Source organism: Paroedura picta, chromosome 4 (genome assembly GCF_049243985.1).
Source record: "Paroedura picta isolate Pp20150507F chromosome 4, Ppicta_v3.0, whole genome shotgun sequence".
Lineage (NCBI taxonomy): Eukaryota > Metazoa > Chordata > Lepidosauria > Squamata > Gekkonidae > Paroedura > Paroedura picta.
Window position 1 is genome coordinate 31372294 of NC_135372.1, and position 20221 is coordinate 31392514.

At 46.0% G+C, this 20221-nt stretch overlaps 2 protein-coding genes across 4 annotated transcripts in view; both read left to right on the plus strand.

Moving 5' to 3' along the window:
* Positions 1-5366, plus strand: part of XPR1 (xenotropic and polytropic retrovirus receptor 1) — a 170814-nt gene extending 165448 nt beyond the window's left edge. The window contains exon 16 of the transcript XR_013229985.1: positions 36-5366. The gene's annotated coding sequence lies outside the window, so the exon portion shown is untranslated. The remainder of the gene's footprint in view (positions 1-35) is intronic.
* Positions 5367-8041: 2675 nt separating this feature from the next.
* KIAA1614 (KIAA1614 ortholog) overlaps positions 8042-20221 on the plus strand; it is a 56571-nt gene continuing 44391 nt past the window's right edge. Inside the window, exons 1-2 of one of the 3 annotated variants that reach the window (XM_077332227.1) lie at positions 8042-8322; positions 15061-15304. The gene's annotated coding sequence lies outside the window, so the exon portion shown is untranslated. Of the gene's footprint in view, positions 8323-14535; positions 14568-14692; positions 15305-20221 lie in introns of those variants that run through there. The other 2 variants (XM_077332228.1, XM_077332226.1) reach the window with 2 other exon arrangements.

Sequence of the window (20221 nt, forward strand, 5' to 3'; positions counted from 1 at the left end):
GGACTTGTAGTCCATGGACATCTGGAGGACCGCAGTTTGACTACCCCTGAGCTAGATCATCCGTGGGGGGGAAAAAAGTGAAGTGAGGGAGCACCTGCTTTGCAGGTGTTAGGCAGTGTGGACTGGGGGGTTAGGTAGACCCCCTCCAGAGTTTGTCACTTATATAATGTTGGACTTTATGAAATGTCTACAAGACCGAGGAAGTTGGTATTGCAATAGAAAGGGCTTTTTAACTGCTTTTTTAAAAATAAAACAAAAAAAATGAAAACAAAGAAAAACTCTTTTGCCTGGACTTTGGCAAAGACTTGTCTGACAATCACTGGCCAAGGACATCCTCAGGTTAGCTTTTTGTTTCCTTTTTTTTTTTTTTTAAACCCTGTCTCCCCATTCCCATCCCCCATGCCCCACCCCCTCAGATCCTAATTTTCCAGTTCAGTGCTAGGTCTGTCTTTCACGAGCACGATGATCGGAAGGCAACGGCGTACAGTTTTAGCAAACTCCGTAGGGAAAGAAAAAGTGGCACTTAAAAGAAAACAACAAAGAATCCCAGAGCCCGTAGGATAGAACAGCAGTATGAATGTCAAAGGTGCCCGTACACCCCACCCCTACCCCCACTCCCCCTCCCCCTGCCTAGCCACAAGCCTGCGTTGTGTATGCTAAGCGTCTGTGCTTAACGTTAGCAAACGAAATCTTTTTTTTTTCTTTTTTGGTGCTCTGTTACACAGTCTGTGTGTGTGTGTGTGAAGTTAACACCATATACCGGCCAGAGGGGTGGAGACAGACTGCTTCAGGTTTCCTTAACTCTTTTTCTAATCCAGGATTTGCTTTGTGCAGCGGACGGCGGCATTGTGTCTTTTTTAAAAAGCCTTTTTAGCAGGCTGCAGCTTGCTGCTGGTTCCTTTCTCTTGAGGAGCTCCTCTTGGGTGAGCCATCAGAGCCACCCTTGTAAACCAAGATGACTCTTCTTCCCCTTCTTCTTCTAATCGGTTCCCTACTCAGATAGTTGTCACCTGCCTGTCCCCTCAGGCCACTCATGAGGTTTATTCTATGGGGCTTCTGTGTGTGTATATATATTTTTATTTCTTCAACAGTATGCATTATGTGCCAGTAGCCCAGAGGGATCTACCTTATTTTATTCTGAACAAAAGCAGAAAAATGCAAAGAGGAAGAGGGAATGCGGGTCGAGGCGCCTTCTTAGGCAAGGCAGTCCGAAAGTGAATCTTTTGGGCTCACTTGTAATCTGTTATAGTCTGTCGGGAGGCTGTACGCGACTGTTACGTCACTCCGCTCCAACCACTGAGATTTTAACACTGTGGCAAAAGAATGGTATATGATTGATTGTTGGGAGTTAACGACGTGTGTCCTTTCTGCTCAGAGCCACTTGGCATTTCTAAGCCAGGCTGTTCCAATATCTAAATTACTGACTGATTGAGAATCCTGCATATCTGTCCTCATTGGATACCCCTGCATATCCTCCCTTCCTCGATTCCACGAGAGCTGTGCATTTTTGGCTTGGAGGAGAACAGATAACACCTGCTGCACGACGTCTGCAAGGAAGAGACCTTTTCAGGGGGAGGGTTGCTCTGTTCTCCATCCTTTGTTTCTGAAGTTTTGTTTTTTAACGTGTGAAATTGGAAGTGTTTACCAATAGCTTTCCGGCCGGTCGCAAATCGGTAGCCGCCCATGACTTCTGACGAATAAACAACATCCGCCTGTAAATGTAATGAAATGGTGTGAAAGGAACATCAACTCTACCATGGGGTTCTGATCAGTTGAAGCCATGTGTCACCTGCAATGTGTTCGAGCCCGGAGTATTCAGGGTTGGCTATTCTCATTCAATTGTTACGAAAGAACAGGACGGAATTAGGACTTAGCAGAGGAAGAGTAGAAAATCCTACCATCCACTGAATTCAGGTAGGAAAAAGAAAAGATAAAGTTGAAATTGTGAGGGGGCAATGCTGCCTTTCAGTGTGCCCACATGGGGGGGGGGGTTGTTCTATTGATCCCTGCTGTCCCTTCTGGTCAACAGGTTTTGAAGCACCACAGAAACGGTGTTCATTGGGGGACCTCAGTGAGACAATGACATGCCATGGACGTAACAATGCCCATTTCGTTACAGCATGAGCACTTGGCAAAAAGCTACTGTCTGTCTCCATTCCACATGATTCATTTTGTACCAGTGGACCTGCTACCAGGTTCAGGCACGGAATCTCAGGACAGTCTGACCGACTGCACATTACCTGTTTCTTGAATGAAGACGAGTGTCCTGCATTCTGTGACACTGACCAGAGTTCTAATCTAGAACAAAACAAGAAGTCCCCCAGATCACTGTCAACAAGTTGACGTGAAAGATCTTCTAAAACACTCCAAACGTTGGGGGTCAGCTGTCTCCCGTCTGCGAGGTTCTCTGCAACACTGTGTCTTCCCTTATCTTGAGAGCCAATGCAGACCTTTGGAAGAATGGGAATTACAGTGTTGAGTAATTCTTACATTCTGTATGTTTTCTGCTCTGTTTTCAGGGTACCCTATGGAAAAATTGCAGCTAGAGTACTGCACTATTATTCCCAGTGAAAAACAGAGGAAATGCCTTTTTTTTTTTTAATTGTCATTGGAGACAGACAGTAGTTTATTACTCGTATGTACACATACCCCGGATTCACATTCAGCAAATAAGGTGTTGCAGGTTTTTATATTGTTTCAAAAACAAGACCCGCTCACCCCGCAGGTGACAGAAAAGTAAAGTGCATGTCCAAGGCAAGCAGTGTCTCGCTCAAATTGCTGGCCTGGATCCAAAACAGCAAGGATTTCTGCCATGTAGCACGACTTTCTATCTTCTCCCAGCAGCACCATTCCCACCCCCAGCCCCAGTGCTGTCTCCCAGGAGCAGCATTTTGGGCTGCAGGGGAAGCGGAAGGCAAGTAGTCCCACTCCCCTGATGAGAATCCTTCCAAGTCAAGTGATCCAAGCCAGTTCTGTTTCCAGCCTTTGTTCCAGCAGACTTATACTTCGTTCCTTCCAGCTGTCCTTTTCAAAACGTAATCCAAAGATCATTCTTTCTTTTGATTTGATGAAATGGAGCTCCAAATCCTAAACTAGCTATGGAGGAGAAATTTGTACATATTTTTTTTGTTTAGATGACATCGGAACAGGAGTATTTGTCCTCTGTCTGCCGGAGAGAAGCATATTGGAAAAGAATGCACAGCAACACCTCTCTTATTTGGGTTTCTTTCTTTTTTCTAAATCTCCTGATCTGCCAGGGAGGAAGGGTGTGTGCTGTCTCAGTTCAAAGAAATACTGCAGTTATCAGTCCTCACTCCGGTTCCCAGATGATCAAGGTCCTAGCCATCAGCCATTATTCTGATTATGCAGTAAAGACCATTTCTTGGAAGAAAGAATGAATTTTCTTTGTCTAGAGAGCTTTTTTTTCCTAGAGAGATTGGAGCTGCAGGTTTAAATCCTGTATTCTGGAGCCATGGCCCATGATTGTGGACTGCTATCCATTTTGGATCAGCCCAGAGTTAACTTTGATGATGATAACAAACCCGGGGGAGGGGGGGGAAGAGGTGGGAGTAGCCATCAGCTTTTGTCCAGGTCAGTAGTATTAGCAACTTTCCTAGGCAGCCTGGGTTTCCTTGTAAAACCAGGAGGCCTTCAAGGAGAGAATGTGAGGGTAGACACAGCTCAGAGATAGAGAACTTGTCTGTAACGAAACACCTGTAATGCACAGTTACAGGAGAATGTGTGTATGCAAAGCTACAATGAGGCCCAGCAGGCCTTGATATCCTTTGTGTCCAGACTATGCACCCACAAATCCTCTTTACCACGCAAGGGTTCCTTAGTTATAGGTTCCCATAGTTGGTTGGAAGTTTGATAGCCTCTTCGTAAGGTTCATGTCATTCAATTTCAGCATCAAAGGGCTTTCTCCCCCTCTTCCATAAAAGCATTTACTAACGAGGGCTGCTGTTTGTCACGGCTATGAGTTTGTAGTGGGTCTTGGACAGTTCAAGAGGGGCAGATATGTTTTTTTTTTGTGCCCCTATGTGACAATCACCCAGGAGCAATGAAGAAGCAAGTTAAAAAATTCCAACTGGGACTTGTCCAAGGAATCAGTGGAAATAACCTAGCTTTAGACCTTCTGGCCTGCTGCTCTCATTGTACTTGCAGCTGGCTGTAATTTGTGGGGGTTTTCTACTCCCTGGTAGTTAAATCACTGAATTAAGATTGGGGCAGTTTGACTATCTTTTGTTGGCTCCCCAGATAAGGCAGAGCTGAGGATTCTGGAGCCAAGGCAATCATTTACAGAAACGCAACAGTGTAGATCACATTTCACCCTTCCAATCTTCTGCTTGCCTATTGCTAGCCCAGGGGGAAATCATCTTGGAAATCTTGGAACGCTTGACTGGAAGGGATATTGAACAGAGCAACGAGATGAGGAGGAGAGGGGTCATTCATTCATTCACAAAAGTACCTTTACACCATTTCTTGGATTAGAATTCGCCCCAGCAGTGTGACTCCGATAAGGCTACAACGAAATGGCCTGTTGACACATCTTTGAGCAAAGACTTGGGTGTCTGCATAATAAAGAAACCCCATTTGAAATTATTTGTTGGATTACTGGAAGCAGGGGAGGTCATCATAGGGTTTATAATGAATGAACTCACTCCTCTCTTGAATAGTCGGAACAAAGATGGAAGGTGAGCTGGATGGCTGCCCCGTATACCTTCCCTCCCCGGCCTGCTTGGCGGTCTCCTTCATGTAGATTCTTCTGGTGCTTGGAGCTGGCAAGGACCTTTTGTCTTCTTTCATGCCCCCCACCCCACCCCCAGTCCTGCTGCTATCTTGTCTCAGTCCACCCCTTCCCATCCTTCCAGTGTTGGTCTCCATGATGAGTATATACTATAAAGCCCTGAGCTGTAGGTGTCAAAAGTAACTATGGAATGTGATTTTAGTCCTCTCGTGGGTGCTTTATTCTCTCTCTCTTTTTTTTTTCTTCTTTTCTTCCTTTTTCTATCCCCTTCTCCACTCTTCTTTTGACTCAGTGGAAAAGGTGAGGACAAAGACTTGCTGCTTGCTTGGAGTCATGATGATGTTTACCAGTGACTGCGCTATTAGCTTTCTTCCTTCTCCTTTCCCCTTCTCTCCCCCACCCCTCCAGTGGATATAAGATTTTTCTGAAGTGTGGAATTACCTTTCTTGATAAGTAGGTTTAAAAAAAAATGCACAACGTGGTACTGTTTCATAGTTCCTAGATGGTTGTATTAAAAAAAAAAGTTAATGTGGTTTCTGTGTTTTTAAAAGGAAAAAAAAGTGATTGGTTTATTAATCTGTCCTTTTTCATTATTATTACAAGCTTTGTTTTCCAATGACTTCCTGTCTGTTTTCGTGTTCCGGACGTTGCGTCTGTCTCCCTGCCGCCCTTTCACGGGTTTTTCTCCAGCATGCAGACATTGAGCACAAGCCACTCAGATTACTCCGTTTACTCAAAGGGGGTTTGCACAGCTGCACAAACACAAATGAACCCAGTTCCCTTGTTTCGGTGGCCTTGGAAAAAATAAATTCTTGCCATTCAGCGACTTCCATCAGATCCTAAGATGGCCTTGTGTTAGGAGAAGGCAGGGGAAGCAGGGGCTGACATTTCTGTCGGATTTCCCATTCAAACTGCATCCCTCACCCCCTTTCCTCATCATCAACTTTTTGTGTAGCATGGAAAGCTACTGAAGATGAGGTATTGGGAACTCAAGCTGCAAAGACATAGCGATTTCTGGGATCCTGCTCACCTACTACACACATACTCCTGCTTTTCACTTGTGAGAACTGCCTCCAAAGCCTACACATTGCTGTAAGAATCGCAAATTACTTCTTCACCGGTTACCCAAAAGGGGAGCATTCTTGAACTCTTAAGTTGTGGATGCAACAAATAGATTTTAGAAATTCCTTATCTTGGGGTACTTGTGGGATGAAAGCTAAATATGAGTAGACGGTGTGACGCGGCGGTAAAGAAGGCAAATGCAGTCTTGGGCTGTAACAACAGAGGCATTGCCTCAAAATCAGAAGATATCATAGTCCCGCTGTATGCTGCATTGGTCAGACCACACCTGGGAGCACGGTGTGTGGTTCTGGAGGCCTCAGAGGAAGGGTGGGAGTGGTTCCTGTTGGCAGCAGAGAGGACTTGCAGTAATGACTAAACTAAACATAGAATAGTATCGGCTAGATATGGGGGAGGGGGGTCCACAGTCCGAGTGGCTTTGCAGTGGAATCGGCTGCCTCAGGAGGTGGGGAGCTCCCCCTCACTGGCAGTCTTGAAGCAGCAGCTGGACAGATCCTTATCCTGGATGCTTTCAGGGGTAGTCAAACTGCGGCCTTCCAGATGTCCATGGACTACAGTTCCCATGAGCCCCTGCCAGCATTTGCTGGAATTGTAGTCCATGGACATCTGGAGGGCCACAGTTTGACTACCCCTGCTACTGATCCTGCATTGAGCAGGGGGTGGGACTAGATGACCTGTGTGGCCCCTTCTGGGATTCTGTCATTTTCGTGACATGCCTGTTTTATTTCAAGAGCTCTTTTACACATGAAAAAGAAATGGAAACAATGTTCTCAGCATGAAATTATTCCTGAAAGTAAGACAGGAGTTGGGGGGGGGACAAAAACATGTGGTGGACCTTGCTGATTCCCTGCAGGGAATCAAAGTTTGAGTGATAGCCACTGTTGATCTTCCAGGGCTGAATGCTGGATCTGATGGACCACTTCTCGGATCCACCTCTAATAACCCCTCCTGAGCTTGCTCACGTGTAAATGAAAGGCCTGGCAAGATAGGTGTCTATCCCAAGAGCAACAAACCATTACCCTCCAAGACGAGAGGACCGTTGGAGGTTGTACAGAGTTGCAGTGTTTGTGAAGAAACAATGGTCAATCAGTCTAATGCACAGAGGCGAAAACATACGCACATTTGTTGAATTCAGCATGTGCACATGTTAAAGATGGATGATGCAGCATTTATGGTGCAAGTATGGATAGTCCCAGCTAGGCCTCGTCAGAAGTGGGCTAGGACTCTTCTGATGAGACCTCAGAAAGTAAGCAGGGTCTGATTGGCATTTGGGTGGGAGACCATCAAGGAAGTCCAGGGTCACCGTGCCAAATACCCCCTGAACATCTCTTGCCTTGAAAATCCCATGGGGTTGCCATAAACCAGGGGTAGTTGAACTGCGGCCCTCCAGATGTCCGTGGACTACAGTTCCCAGGAGCCCCTGCCAGCATTTGCTGTCAGGGGCTCCTGGGAATTGTAGTCCACGGACATCTGGAGGGCCGCAGTTTGACTACTCCTGCCATAAACCAACAGTGACTTGACCAGGGGGGGGGGGGGAATGCAGGATAGCTGCAGGCCTAACTTGTGTGGGATGTCCTTTTCTTCAAAGCAGTAAATATTTATTATTTTATTTATTATATTTATATACCGCCCTCCCCGAGGGCTCAGGGCGGTTTACAGAAAACAGGGAGGATACAATTAACACATGGTAACAGGTAACAATAACAACAGTAATATTATAACAATAATAATTTAACATGAGAATAACAATGATACATAAAATAGAAATTGTAAGAGCCTCAGCTCAACTCTTACTGGACGCTGCAAATATTTGCAGTACAGGTATTGCAGACCCAAATAGTTGCTTGGTGGTGGTTGTTTTTTTAAAAATATCAAATTCTGCCCCTGCCAGCCTGAAATTATACAGCTGCAGCAGTTCCAAACACTTATAATCTCTCCCTTTTCTGTAGCGTTTAGCCCTTTGTCAAAAAATAGGTTGTGTGCAAACACCAGCCACACATCAGCCCTTGGTTCTCCTGCCTGATGAGATTTACCGAGTGACGGAAATTGAATCAGTTGTGCTTTGCCACTGCAGCAGCTAGCGTGTGTGTTGGGGTGGGGTGGGGGGGGTCTCCTCTTTCTATCACCATTTCCTTAGACTTCTCTGGAAGGGTTGATGTTTTAGAGAACCTTCCCAGGAGGCAAAACAGACAGCCCCATCTATTATTGCGGTTTTACATACGAGGCAGGGATTAAAACCGTTTCATAATCCTCCGTGATTTCCTTTTATTTCCATCGGGATTATGAAACCAATCACAGATATCAAAAGCTCCAGTTTAAACCAGCCGTCTGGGAACAGATGCCTAGTGGCACGGCGGTTCAAGCAGCGGACGTAGCAAGAATGAAGTGTGAAGCTTTCCGTTTCCTTTAGGAAGATTCTCTTGGTCCTCTTTTTCCAGTCTCTTCTTCAGCTTGTTGCTGGTTTTAACTGAGATGGCTGCCTGGTAGAGTTCCAGGTAAGGTTTGCATAACTCTTGTGTTTCTGCTTACTGCAATGCCAAGGAGAGGGATACTCTTTGGTTGCTAGCAAAGGCCTGCAGGCCTGCGGATGTCTGCTGTGACATGATGCAGGCAGATGATGCTGTGTTGTTCTCTGAGCAAAAGCAGTATGTAAATAGTGGAATTATGCAAATGTCTTTGCCAGACAGAATGCTGACTGTATTCTGCACCATTCAAAAGCCTTATGCCAGCATCAATACATGTTGGTGTGATAAAGCTGTCTATAAATTAATAGTTCTGAATTTAGCTTTGACATTTGGCCCGAGCCTTGTATACGCAACTCCCCACCATTTTGGATTTTAAATCCAAGACAACGCTCCTTCCTTAGGCTCATTCTGCACATGTTGGATAATGCACTTTCAGTGTGCTTTTGCCCCTGTTTTTTTAGTATCCAGTGTATTCTTCCCATGAATTAAGGCAATTGTCCATTTTAGCACAAACCCCACTGCAAACTGTAAGTGAAGTGGAGAGGGCTAAGAAAATTATATTGTTGCTTGTGGGCTGGACGTGACAAACGAAATGCCATTTCTCTGATAATCTGCAGAGTTTTGTGAAAGCCTGCTGAGTCCAAAGATAGCCCTCACCCCTCAGAGGAGGAGTCCTAATCAGAAATTTTAGGCTTCTGGTTATATTTTTTATTTTGAAAATTAAATAAAATACAAATTATAGATAAACATGCATTGCGATATTGATTGTTACATTCTCCTATATCCATTCTTATTATCACTTAATAACACTAGATTCTGACATAATCTTAAATTATGTTCTGTCTTCCCTCATACATTATGTAACTGCCAGTTTAAGAGCCAAGTTAGTACATAAAAAAATAATAGAATTAAAAAAGATTCTGGCTAAAATACACTCCATCAGCCCTAATATAGTTATTAGTAATTAAATCCATGTTGCCTATTACAAAAGTTGTATATTACCAATAACTTGAAAATACATTTAATAGAATAAGACTACCCTTCATCTGAGCCTAATGCTGGGAGCTATCGAGGGCAAAAGAAGAAGGGGACGACAGAGAATGAGGTGGCTGGATGGAGTCCCTGAAGCAGTCAGTGCAAACTTAAATGGACTCCGGGGAATGGTAGAGGACAGGAAGGCCTGGAGGATCATTGTCCATGGGGTCGCGATGGGTCGGACACGACTTCGCACCTAACAACAACAACCCTCCACTTCATATGATTTTAATATATAGATATATAAACTTATTTTTCAAAAAAAATCTGTTTTAAAAGGAGTCATCTTAAAGATGCTATTGCTATTGTTAGACAGTAAATAGCAGTAAGCAACAATATCTCTTGCTAAACTGACTAAGTCAGTGTGAAAGCTTGTAAACAAATTACAACAAAACCTGGGGGGGGGAATGGATTTTAATAACATTTCAATATAGATGAAAGAACCGTGCTTAGTTGAGGCTGGCAATACCTGTTGCAAAGAACTGCGTTTAAGAAATTTAGAACTTGATATGAATTGCTCCCATTGTGGCGTTGTGTTACATGACTGGACCAGCATCTGGACGTTCAAAGTTCAAATGGATCCTCTGCCTTGGATGTTCTCTGGGTGTCCTTGGGTGAGGGACGTACTCTCAGCTTAACCTACCATGTAAGGTTGTTGTGAGGACAAAATGGAGGAGAGGATAATAGGGTGAACTGTTTTGGGGTCCCCACTAAATGACGTAATTGTGTTTTTTTAATGCTATCTTTTTCTGTATCCCGCTTTCTACTCTCTGAGGGAGTCTCAAAGTAGTTTACGACTGCCTACCCTCCCTCTTGGGGAAGGCACTGGCAAACCACCCCGTATTGAGTCTGCCATGAAAACGCTGGAGGGCGTCACCCCAAGGGTCAGACATGACCCGGTGCTTGCACAGGGGATACCTTTACCTTGACCTTTTTACCCTCCCTCTCTCCATAACAGTCACCCGGTGAGGCATTTGAAGCTGAGAGAGTTCTATGAGAATTGACTGGCCCAAGAAAACCCGACAGGTCTCATGAGCAGCTTACAATAAGGCATCCCTTTATGCCCCCACTGGAGACACCTTGTGAGGGAGGTGAGTCTGAGAGATTTCTGAGAGGACCGTGATTTGCCCAAGGGCATCCAGGAGGCCTCATGAGTCTCAAAGCAGCTTACAATAACCTCCCCATTTTCTCCCCGCTATAGATACCCTGTGAGTTATGTGAGGCTGTGAGATCTCAAAGAGAACTGTGGTTACCCAGAAGAGAGTCTCAAAGTAGCTTATAATTGCCTTCCCTTCCTCTCCCCACTACAGTCACCCTGTGAGGTGGGTATGCCTGAAAGAACTGAGAGGACTCTGATTGGCTCAAGAGTTTTAAGGTGGCTTACAATTGCTTTCTCTTCCTCTCTTCCTCTCCTCACTTCAGGTACTCTCTGAGGTATTTGAAGCTCAGAGTACTCTGAAACCATTGACTGGCTCAAGATGATACAGCAGGTTTCATGAGTCTCAAATGATGCTTTAGGATGCTTAGGGCTGATCCTGCGTTGAGCAGGGGGTTGGACTAGATGGCCTGTTTGGCCCCTTCCAACTCTATGATTCTGTGATTCTGTGATTCTGTGATTCTTATAGTTTGCTTCCCTTTCTCTCCCCACTATAGACATCCTGTGAGGTAGGTGAGGCTGAGAGAGGTCTGAGAAGACTATCACTGACTGAAGGTCAGCCAGGAGACTTCATGAGTCTTAAACCAGGTTACAATTTCCTTTCCTCTCCCCACTACAGATAATCCTGTGAGGTATTTGAAGTTGGGAGAGCTCTGAGAGAATTCCCTCAGCCAAGATGAGCCAGCAGGCTTCATGAGTCTCAAAGCAGCTTACAAAAGCATTCCCTTCCTCTCCCCACTACAGACACCCTGTGAGGTATTTGAAAACGAGAGAGGTCTGAGAGAACTGCTCTCTAGCAGTAGTGTGAGTGGCGAACGGTCACCCAGAAGGCCTCATGAGTCTCAAGGTGGCTTTCAGTTGCCTTCCCTTTCTCTTCCCTTTACAGACACCCTGTGAGGTAGGTGAGGCTGAGATCGCAATGAGAGGACTGTGACTGGCTCAAAGTCACCCAGTAGGCCTCATGAGTCTCAAGGTAGCTTTCAGTTGCCTTCCCTTTCTCTTCCCTTTACAGACACCCTGTGAGGAAGGTGAGGCTGAGATCGCAATGAGAGGACTGTGACTGGCTCAAAGTCACCCAGTAGGCCTCATGAGTCTTAAACCAGCTTACGACTGCCTTCCCTTTCTCTCCTCACTACAGACACCCTGTGAAGTATTTGAAGCTGAGAGAGCTCTGAGAGAACTTCTCTTTGAGAAGAGCTCTGGCTGTAGTGTGACTGGTTGCTGCACTTGGAGGAGTGGGGAATCAAACCTGTTCCTCCATATTAGAGGCCGTTGCTTTTAACCACTATACCACACTGGTTCTCGAAGCACAAAGCTATTTTCCCCATCTCATATATTCATACAGTGCTCTCAGACATGCTTCAGCCTACCTCCCTTCTCCACTATGGCAATCTTGGTGCACTACCCAACAGGGTTGTTGTCATGGCAAAAAGAAGAGGTCTGCAACAAACTTTGAACACTGCCAGCCTGGAAAAACTGTAATTCTCAAAAATAGCCGTAGTGGCCACGTGATACTACCACTAATTATGGTGCTATAGCTTTGCCCTTAGTCACTGTGGGTGTTCCGTGGCTGCACCCGTGGTCACTCCTACAGGGCCATGTGATGCTGGGTCTTCAGCCTGAAGTGAACATACAAGGTCTGGGAGACAGTGCAGTGCAGTGAAGTGGACCTGGTTCTCCCACACTAGAATCTGGGAGAACCAGGTTCAATTTTCCCAGCTCACTTCCATGGCAGAGTGGGAAATTTGAACCTGGAGAGTGACCTCAAGCCAGTTACATCCTAACCTACCTCACAGGGATGTTGTAGGGGTAGAATGGGTAACATTGAGAGGAGAACCATGTAAGCTGTTTTGGGTCTCCATTGCAGAGAAGGGATGTAAATGAAGTAAATAACTAAACTGATAATGAATAACTAATAAATTACTGATAAAATGAAATGAATGGCATCCCCAGGGCGAGGAAATTACTCGGTCTGTTTGACATAATTATGAAAGCTGAAATAGAACAATAGGGATTGGAAGAAACCATTTTCTGGCCTCTTTTCCACATATCTGCCAAGTTCCTTCACATCAAAGTCTTGGGATTCAACACTTGACATCTTACATGAAATTTGGGGGAACTGTGTGACTTTTGTATGTTGGTTAAGTTCAGCAACACCAAAATGTTGACGCATAGAAAATGGCCCTAATTCTTATAATTGTTTTGCAAATGCTTTCAATGATAGTCCATTGACTGATCACAGCCAGCTGTATTATTAGCAGATAGGCTACTTCTGTTATTATCTGTTCCACATAATAGATTTCTGGTAAGGCCTTGGAGGAGGAGCATGTCTCATGGCTTAAGTGCCACTCAGGGCACTTGTCCCGCCCCTGTGTGCCTCCTCCTCCAACCGGCTTGCCTGTCTGTTCAGCAGTCAGCCAGTCACGTTCCATTCCCCACCCCTGACCACCCCCTCCTCTTTCCATAGATCCCTGCCATGTGAGAGCTGCCCCTGCCAGTGAGTTCCCTTCCCTGAGGCCTCCAGCGTGCAGCCTTTCCAGGTCCTGGAGGGAGGGAGAGGCCATCCACAGAGTTCTTCCACCCCACCCCAGTCTAGCACCCATTATATTCCTGAATGCATCGGGCTTGGCCCCTAATGCATATATAAGCTTGGTCTATGGGAGGGGACAGAAATTCGTGAAAAAGAGTTCTCAGCTTGGTTCAGAGCTCTCAGGGAGAAGAACAGACCATTGCTGACCTATTAGGTAGCCAGCACTGATGTCCGAAAGGTCAACCAATTCCAGATTCTGCCAAGATGCCGCCAGGACAAACTGGATTCTATTCTAATTCTGCTCTTCAACCATCTGTTTCTGTCCTTGACTTTTGAACTCAAAACCTGGCTATGCTCACTCAGAAGATTAGGTATTAAGCATCAGGAATTATTTTTGAAGTTTTAAATTTTAAGTCACCATCAAAACTGTGGATGTACACATCATAAAGTCATCCAAGAGCAGAGATGTGTATCCATTTTTATGCAATCCTTAAAATGGTGGTGTTAATTTATAATCTCAGATGTCACCCATAATGTTGCCAGCTCGGGTAAGGACAATTCCTGAAGATCAAGAGGTAGAGCCGGGGGAGGGTGGAATTTTATTTTTGGGGGGGGGATTTCAGAACACCTTCCAAAGCAGCCATTTTCTCCAGAGGAACTGACCTCTGTATTCATAGAATCACAGAATCATAGAGTTGGAAGGGGCCATACAGGCCATCTAGTCTAACCCCCTGCTCTACGCAGGATCCCTCTAAACGGGTCCCTCTAAACATGGCACAGCTTCTGTGGCGGCCTATTCTTGTGGTTAGCGCGAGGGATTTTTGGTTGGCTTCCCTGGTATGCCGCTGGAGATGAGCTGTAATTCCAGGGAATTCCTAGGTCCCACCTGGAGACTGGCATCCTTAGGAACTGATCTCTGTTGCCTGAAGATGATTTATAAAACCAGGCCTATCCCCAGGTCCCACCTGGGCACTGGCATCCTTCGGACATTGCCTCTGTATTCTGGAGATGAGCTGTCCTTAGGAACTGATCTCTGTTGCCTGGAGGTGAGTTGTATGACCAGGCCTATCCCCAGGCCCCACCTGGAGGCTGGCATCCCTAGGAACATATCTGTAGTCTGGAGATGAGCTGCCTTTGCAGGCCCCCATCACCCAGTTTAAAACTCTTGCAGTCTCCCTCCCAAAAAATGGAAACTAAACAACTCCTCTGTGGCAGCCAGAGGTTGCTTCCTCGCTCCTCCTTCCTCCCTCCCTCCCTCCCTCCCTCCCTCCCTCGTCTCCAAAATCCCCTCCAAGCCGGCAGAGGAGGAAGGCGCTGCAGCCTTGAGGTGTAGAATTACACATCCCGAACTCCCAGGCAAGCCCCTAGGAGTATTTTCATGCCATTTGCTCTAGTTGAATTCAGGCTGGTCCCCCCCGTCTTTCCCATCCCTCCCCAGCCTCTTCCTTTATGGCCGTAGCCATGGCAACCCAACGGGTCCCTCTAAACACGGCTCAGCTTCTGCAGCGGCCTGTTCTTGTGGTTAGCGCGAGGGATTTTTGGTTGGCTTCCCTGGTATGCCGCTTCCAGCGAGCGCAAGGCCCGTTCCAGCTCCCTCCCGAACACTTGACTCGTACACAGCTGGCTGGCTTAAGAAAGCACAGGCCGGCCAGAGGGGGGGAAAGGGGGGTGGGTGGAGGGAAGCAGAAGGGAGGAGAGGTCACCCTGCCGCTAAGAAGCCTTGCTCCAACTCCTTTCCCCACCTCCTCCTTTCTCCTTCCCTCCTTCCTTTGCATCCAGCTCTTTCGAAGGGGTGTGAGGGAAGAAAACTCCACTCTGCTGGGAAAAAAAAATCTGCTTTTCTGAAATCCAGGCCAAGGCCTAACTTGGCTGCCTTCAGCCTCTGCACCGGGGGAAGGCTTCAAGCGGGCACTGGGAAGACCGTCACCTAGCTCGCATTTGTTTTTTGTCTGCCTTGCTTGCTTCCTATTTGAAAAAGTTTCTGTATCGCTTAAGAATATGCACCTCGTGGGCCGTTAGATGCCGCTGAGGATACCTTTTCTTTCAGCGTGGCGGTCCTCTCTTCGGTGCAGAGCCCTGATCCGAAAAGGGGGGCTTGGCTAAAGACAACGGGAAGGAACGGGATGGACTAACCCCCTCCTCTGCTGGATCGGGTGTGAATGAGGCTGGATTCCTCCGCTCCGGATCGAATCTCTGCAGGATGGGGTGACTAGAGGCCTGACCGGTGTCCTTGGCTGCAAGACCCACAAAACGGTATCGCCCAGTGCGGTGGAGAAGGGTGTCCCAGGATGGTGAGTTCTGGTCTACGATGCTCTTGTCAGAGGCACAGGGAATGCCTCGTGGTGGTTTGAGACATCTTGGTAAGCTGGTATTTATGGATGGATCTTAAAAGAGGCTATCCCGACAGGAAATGGAACATCCCTGCTTATTTGTATGTAAATATTAATTTTACTATGCTATTCTAATCGTTTCCCCCTAGCTAGAACTGAGGAGGAAGGGAGGAAGGAGAAGGAAGGGGAATGGTAAGATTCCGGGTGTCCTTTGGGCAACGTATCTGTGGGATTCTGAAAGAGGATATTCAGAAATGAGAACTCTCTCCTTTTGCATCCCAACTTTCTCTAGTGCCCAGTGCATCAATCCTTTGAGGGTGTCACTGGAAAAGAGCCCCCTGGCTTTTCCAGCTCCAGGTTGGAAAATAAATAACTTTGAGGATGGAGCCTGCAGAGGGCGGGGTTTGGGGAGGGGAGGGACTTCAGTGGGGTATGATGCCATACAGTCCACCTTCTTAAGCGGCCATTTTCTCCAGGGGAACCGATCATGGTGGCCTGGAGATGAGCTGTAATTCCAGGAGACCCCCAGGTCCTGCCTGGAGGCTGGCATCCCTGGAGCCCACTGCTCCGAGATAGTCACCCTGGCTAATGCCAGATCTTGCTAACCTGTGGTGGGAGATAGCCCTGGAAGGTAAATACCCTCCCCTCTGTCAGAGGGGCTGAGAAGATGAGAGGGTAAGGTGGAGCAGATCCCAGAATGCACTAGAGTTGAGTTGAAGACATGTTTTGACCCAGGCCAGTATAATTCCTGTGAATTATCCTAGTTCTCGCCCAGGGCCCACCTAGAGATTAGCACCCCTTTGCCTATGGACTCCATAGCCTTTCTACCTCATGCAGTCCCATGATGAATTTCTCATGTTCTCATGTTGGGACTTAAACTTATTTTGGGAGATGCTGAAGTACAGATTGACATCCCACATCAGAGAGCCCTGCCTTTACGCTAGCAAATCTCAGTTCTTATTATAGTTTAGAAAAAATATGCCTCACTTTCCCATTCAGATGAATCACCAAAGCAGCTTATAGGGAAAAGCTCCAAATGCAACAACAGCTTAAAAAAAATAACCAAAATGTAAAAATCAGCAATACAAGACTCATGCAAACTCTAAAACTTCAGAGCAGGGATTCCCAACCAGGGGTCCGTGGATCCCTGGAGGTCCGGGGGAACTCTGAAGGAGGTCTGCAGAAAGTCTGAAGTGCCATGGTATGAGAGGGGTCCAGGCTGTATTTCTGGCTCCTACTTCTGGCCTGCATAAGGCAGAGCCACCATCGTAGTAGTAAAGGCACTGGGAGGGAGCAAAAGGGGAGCTTAGGATGTGGGTGGTGATGTCGCTTCCTGGGGTGTGGCAGGGAGCTTGGCCATCTGACATCACTTCTGGGGCTCCTTGAAGTCTGAAAAATTATTTCAGGGGGTCCTCCACAGTCAAAAGGCTGAAAAGGGCAGCTCCAGAGAAATATAAGTCCAGTGAAATCTCTTTAAACAATTTAAGGAGTAAATCAGGCTTAAAGCTTCTCCTGAACACCTACAAAAAAACAAGCATAAAAATATCTAAGGTTGCCAACTCCAGCTAATGGAATTCTTGGAGATTTGAGGGGTGGGGAGAAGAAAAAACTCCTCATCAGGGATGTGATGTCAAAGAATTTGCACTCTGAAATAAACTAGTATTTGTAATATGGGTTGCCAGCTCTAGGTTGGGAAACTTTAGGAGACTTTAGGAGCACAGCCAGGAGTGGGCGGGATTTGGGGCTGGGAGGGACATCAGTGGGGGTATAATGCTAGGGAGTCCACCCTCCAAAGCAGCCATTTTCTCCAGGGGAACTGATCTTTATTGTCTGGAGATTCCCAGACCTCACCTGGGGGTTGGTAACCCTAGCTGACCATGCAGCTGGGAATGCTAGCCACAAAGGGGACTGTGCCAACTTTCATCCCTCAGGAGCGTCATATGCACAAAAGCTCATTCATTTCCCCCTCCTATATGCAACCCACATACTTTTAAAAAATTACCTCTTAGGAAGGGGAACGAACCATTTCATTAGGATCGCTAGTTCTAGGTTGGAAAATACCAGGTCCTACGTGGGGACCGGCATCCGTCCTGGAGTATGATCAGTTGTAATTCTGGGAGAATTCTAAGCCCCACATTGAGATTGTAATCTAGGCTTGGAGAAGATGGGTCATAGTTCAAGGATAGCACTAGCTCAGAAAGTTTTCCCCATAGCATTACAATATCTAGAACAGGCTTTCTCAACCAGGGTTCTTGATCGCTTTGGAAGGGTTTTGCGAATGGGTGAGAACGAATTAATTTTTTATATATTTTAAAAAATTGTTAAATATTTATTGGGCGAAATGACCATACACGGTCATTTTGACCCAGCCCCCAACCTCCCCAAATGGCCAATGATGAGCCTGGAGACGGTGGGAAGGGGAGGGGCCCTAGGTGGGCGTGTCCACAGCTATGCTTAATCCCAACCATATTCTGCACGGTTGCACCACTTCTGGGGTTTCTCAAAGCCTGAGGAATGTTTCAGGGGTTTATCAATGGTAAAAAAGTCAGTTAACCGAGATCCATCCAAAAATGTTTCTTTGATAAGATTAATGGTGAAATAGCGACAGATGGTTGTCTTTTGGAGGAGGGCAGGATGCTGTTCCCATTGGCTGCAGAGGAAAGGACACGCAGTAATGGGTTTAAGCTACAAGTACAACGATATAGGCTAGATATCAGGAAAAAAATATTTCACAGTCAGAGTACTTCAGCAGTGGAATAGGCTGCCTAAGGAGGTGGTGAGCTCCCCCTCACTGGCAGCCTTCAAGCAAAGGTTGGATACACACTTTTCTTGGATGCTTTAGGATGCTTAGGGCTGATCCTGCATAGAGCAGGGGGTTGGACTAGATGGCCTGTGTGGCCCCTTCCAACTCTACGATTCTATGATTCTATGGTGATGTTCCTAAGCAGGGGTAGTCAACCTGTGGTCCTCCAGATGTCCATGGACTACAATTCCCATGAGCCCCTGGAGGACCACAGGTTGACTACCCCAGGTTGACTACCACCTGTCAGTGGTACAGAATAGCAGTCACTGGCACAAGATGTGTCTTTTCCCGTTCCACTTTTTTAAACTTTAACATCCAGCCCAATGCAGAGTTCTGGAGGATCTAAAAGCTTGCAAAGCATGTTGCGCTGTTTTTGATCAGTCTTAGTAAAAAGTCTGAGCTCTCCAGAAAGGGCAGGCTACAGAAATAAGGTTTATTGTTTATTATGTAGCTTTTAGCTTGGGGGTTTGCTGTCAACCAACACAGCTGCCTAACTTTTTGGAAACATTGATGGAATCTCAATTCCCTATCTTTAAAAAATAAAAAAAATTAACGTATGTATCTAATCACTAGGAACTTAGATGCACAAGGAAATGGTTTCAGAACAATAGCACAAGTGTTACAGAACCTAAGGAAAGAATTAAGACATGTGAAGTCCCACAAGTCGCTGGTTTTACCCTTGGCATTCCTATTGGAGGTTGGTTGGATGCATGCTTCAACTCTCCCCTCTGCTGTTCTCCGAGGGAGGCTTTCAAAATGCCCTATTCTGAAAGAACATGTCTCTGTAATTTGTTGTGTTGAAACCATCTTAACTGGTCTTGAAGGTGCTAGTGGACTCTATTTTTGTTGTGCTACTTCAGACCAACACGGCTACCCACTTGAATCCATCTTAACTGTGTTTTCCTCTTGTCCACTCTGTGCCATGATCCACGGGCAGCTCATGAGCCCACTCCTTTCTAAACGACATGGATTTGGTGATGAGGCTAAGATCATTTTCCTACTAGGAAACAAAAACTCTCATTCATTCATTCATTCATTCATTCATTCATTCATTCATTCGATTTGTTTTCCACAACTCACAGCGAGCCCTCTTGTGGCAGGTTGCATAATAAAAAACCCTCATAAAAACAACCACCAGTACAACAACTAGTAGTTGAATCGGTTGCCAAGTCAACACTTCATGATGTATTTTTTTCTGTTTTCTTTTTGTATGCTCATAAAGGTTTTCTGATGTGAAAAAAAGCCCTCTTGAACATGAGTCTTTAATAGCCTTTAATAGCCATAATTATTCTGGTTGCAGCATTCAGGTTTGCCTGGCCTAGAACTAGGATTACCAGGGATGCTTAGTGGTTTTAACTACATAGTATATACTAGATACTACCCACAGGACCAAAAGAAGCTAGCTTTCTGTTCACCAAGAACCACAGTTTGTGATCAGTGTTTTCACCATGATTAAAGAAAATAATAAATGATGCAAAATATGAAACTTAGTTTGCATTGACCGGATGATTTGGATATTTTTTAAAAGTCTGACAGTATCTGCTACTTTCCTAGCTATTTACACACTGCTTTTCTCCATGATGGAGATCCAGAATGGCTTACAATATTACTCTCCCTATATTTTAACTTCACAACAGCCATTTGAGGTTGGTAGTACCAAGAGAGAAGGTAGGGATGCCAGCCTCCAGGTGGGACCTGGGGATCCCCAAAATTACTACTCATCTCAAGGCTACAGAGATCAGTTCCCCTGGAGAAAATGGTTGCTTTGGAAGGTGGACTCTAGGGCAGGGGTAGTCAACCTGTGGTCCTCCAGATGTTCATGGACTACAATTCCCATGAGCCCCTGCCAGCAAACGCTCATGGGAATTGTAGTCCGTGAACATCTGGAGGACCACAGGTTGACTACCCTGCTCTAGGGCATTGTACTTCCACCCTACCCAACCTGGATCCGGTGCCCTTCTAAGGTAAGGTGAGGATTCAAATGTAGTCCTCCCAGATCCTAGTCTGACATTAATCCATCAAGGCTTTTGCCAGAACCATCTCTCTCGCGCGTAAGTTGGGCCAGTTACTAGAAT